At 30.1% G+C, this 3717-nt stretch overlaps 1 non-coding gene across 1 annotated transcript; it reads left to right on the forward strand.

The window, feature by feature from the left end:
* Nucleotides 1-407: 407 nt before the first annotated feature.
* Nucleotides 408-515, forward strand: LOC128568233 (U6 spliceosomal RNA). Its single transcript, XR_008375054.1, has one exon. It is a non-coding gene; the product is annotated as a U6 spliceosomal RNA (small nuclear RNA).
* The last annotated feature ends 3202 nt before the right edge of the window (nucleotides 516-3717 follow it).

Consider the following 3717-nt stretch of genomic DNA (forward strand, 5'->3'; position numbering starts at 1 on the left):
GCTTAAGCCCAAGAGTTTGAGGTTGCTGTGAGTTGTGATGCCACAGCACTCTACCCAGGGCGACAGCTTGAGACTCTGTCTCAAAAAAAAAAAAAAAAAAAAAAAGGAAAGGAGCTTTACTACATTCCTTAGTAGTCTTTTTTAGGATTTAGTTACTTTCTGACTCTTCCAAATTCTCTGTGTATTAATACTTCTGTCTTCTCTGAAGTGAACAGTGATCAAAACAGTGATCAAAGCCTTCTTAAATAACCATTCTCTACTAGAGCCTACTTCTTAAGTGAATTACTGCTATTTATTATTTTTGTTCTGATTAAAAGGCCCCAATGCAAGCTACTGTAAGCCAATACACAGTGATGAACAAAACTAGTTCATCCACAGGAAATTTACCATTTAAAATTGACATAGTGGTGCTAATTTTGGCAGCACATATACTGGAGTTGGAAAGATACAGGAGAAAATTAGCATGGCTCCTGCATAAGGATGACTTGCAAATTCATGAAGCATTCCATATTTTGTAAAAAATAAAATTTACATAGTAATTTAAGCACTTTTTAATGTAACCGGTGGCCATCTGTCTATTTTGAGAAATGTCTATTTGGATCTTTTGCCCATTTTTAAAATTAATTTAAATCAAGTTATTTGCCTTTTTCCTATTGAGGTATTTGAGCTCTTTATATATATTATGTATTTTACTTATCCCTAGTCAGATAATTAATTTGCAGATGCTTTCTCCTATTCTATGGGTTGTCTCTTCACTTTGTTGATTGTTTCTTTTGGAGTGCAGAAGCTTTTCGCTTAATGTGACACCGTTTGCCAATTTTTGCTTTGGTTGCCTGTGGTTTTGAGGTCTTACTCAAGAAATCTGTTCCCAGACCAGTGTCCTAAAGTTTTACTCAGTGTTTTATTCTAGTAGGTTCATAACTTCATATCTTAGATGTAAGTCTTTAATTTGTTTTGATTTGACTTTTGTATATGCTGAAAGATAGCATACTCAATAATGTATATTCTTTGAGATATCATCTTATCCCTGTTAAAATGGTTTTTATCCAAAACACAGCAATAATGAATACTGGCAAGAACATAAAGAAAGGGGAGCACTTATACCCTGTCAGTAATGTAAATTAGTAGCCACAGGGGAGAACGGTATGAGGGGGTTCTCAAAATCTATAACAGAATTATCATATGATCAAATAATCCCACTTCTGGATATATATCAAAACATTTTCTATGAATGTCTGAGATATCTGCATCTCCATGTTTATTGCAGCACTCTTCATAATAGCTAAGTGTCTATTAATAGATGAACACTTGTACACAATGGAATATTATTCAGCCATTAAAAGAAAGAATGAAATACTGTCATTTACAGCAATATGGATGAAATTGAAATTGGAGGTCATTGTGTCAAATGAAATATTCCAGGAACAGAAAAAAAAAAAATACCACATGTTCTCACTCACATGTGAGAGCTAAAAAAAAAAAAAAAAAAAAAAAAAGGAAAAGAATAGAACTCACAGAAATAAAGAGTAGAAGAATGGTTACTAGATGATGTGACGGGTAGTGGGGTGTGGGAACAATGCGGGGATGCTTAATGGATATAAAAATACCTTAGATAGAATGAATACAACTAGTAGTATTCAGTAGCATAATAGGGTGAGTATAGTTAATGATTTATGGTGTATTTTATTTTATATTTTAATTTTTTTTTAGATTGAGAACAATTTTTATTCTAAAAATGATCTTGGTAACAATGAAATACTGGTCATAATACTGGTCAATGAAAAGCTGGTCATTATAATAAAAAGGAAAACAGGTAACAGGATTTTCCTGAAAATACAAAATTATCACTATAATATACTGTTAGTTTTCGTTGATCTGTATTTGAATTATTCTTTTGATGGATTATCCAATGAAATTTATAATCATAGATTGATTTTTGCCTGATATTTAGACATATATCTGGATTGTTTTTATCTTCAAGTAAATATATTCTCATGGAATGCGAGCAAAATTGAGCATTTGCTTAAGGTAAACAATATGAAGATAAATTTATGCTTAGGAAATAATTTATAAAGCAAAATATTGTTTTGTATCACCATTTTTGCAAATAACCAAAAAACTTCATGGAAAGTACTGGTATTTATATACAGAGAAAAGATGTAACTAAATTATTGTTTATTTTAAAATAACTAAAAATGTTGAATTGGAATGTTTCTAATACAAAGAAATAATAAATCCTGGATATGATGGATGAATATCCTAGTTATCCTAATTTGATCAGTACACAAGGTATGTTTGTATCAAAACTTCATATGTACAATCTAATTATATGCAACTATTATACACCCAGCATTTATAATTAAAAAAAATTAGAATTTGCATTTTTAGTGTAGAAATTGTCAAAGTCTAGAAAGTTATTATTAACAAAACTATATAAAGAGGAAACAAAAAAAAGTTACTTTTTATATTGACCTTTACAACTTTGTTTCCACAGTGAACTGTGTTCATTTTTTGATATCATAAGGGACAAAAATTCTTAACTGTACTATAAATAATTTTTACTAAACTTGTTTTCAGAACCCAATTTAATTCACTCTTTGATGTCAACATGTACAACTATAATTTTTCAAAAAATTTTATTTATTGGAACATTCAACTGCCAAATACCCATTCTTGAGAAGAGTTAAAACCATAAAAGATAGTTACATGTTTGAGTTTATAGTTGCTCAAGGGAAGATCTGATAGAGAATCAGAAATAAGCTGGATAGCTTATTTCTGAAATAAGTCTGCAAATGAATTAAAATGTGAATTTTGAACCTATTTAACTGCCAATTGTTCATGCAGAGACAAATGTCACTGAAGACATGATAATAAAATGCCCAGAAAAATTATAAGGGGCATAATTTCTGTGAACATGTGCTAGAAAGACTATGATAAATTATATTCTCACCATAATTATGAAAGCACAAAAATGATTATATTTTCTTTATATATGAACAATAAGCATTTTTATCAGAGCATATGTCAAATAAATTTTGTATTCTTTTTATTCAACATTAAGGACTTATTATCTTGAACAAATTTTTTATTAATTTGTATTTCAATTAAGAGTAAATTATAAATTCCTACTCAAATGAAGCTCAAGGTCAGGATATATTTCTTCTTCGGCCTTTATTATGCTCCAGATTTTTACCTCCCTCAATTTGTAGTGTTACTCACGAATGTTTTTCACCTTTTCTTTTTTTCTTCGGTTCTAAAACATAGCTGTTGACACAGGGTTACGAGATTATGGCCTTTTTACCTAGCAAGTTGGAAACTAATCCCCTTACTCTTTAGTCATAAATTTTCCTTTTTATTTTTTTTTTTAATCCTCTGTCGACACTGTGGTAATCTGACAAGAAACTAACTGAAATATCTGACATATCATTCCTCTTAACGATGTGTGTGTTTTTGTCTGCATACACATACACATACGACTATTTCTATACTGAAATATACATTTGTCCCCCAATTCTTAATAGCATGTTTAAATTGTCATTCTTCTACTGTGATTTTTTTATATTGACAACTAGTCGAGTTACAAAATTAGAAGGTATTTTCAGAGCATAACTATCTGAAAGACCTTGTCTAAATTAAATAAAAAAATACATGAAGGTTGGTTACTTGAGGCAGGCTGGGTTCTCTAAAAAGCAGATGCTAAGATGAAGTTAGGTATAT

The sequence above is a fragment of the Nycticebus coucang genome, chromosome 16 (assembly GCF_027406575.1).
Source record: "Nycticebus coucang isolate mNycCou1 chromosome 16, mNycCou1.pri, whole genome shotgun sequence".
Lineage (NCBI taxonomy): Eukaryota > Metazoa > Chordata > Mammalia > Primates > Lorisidae > Nycticebus > Nycticebus coucang.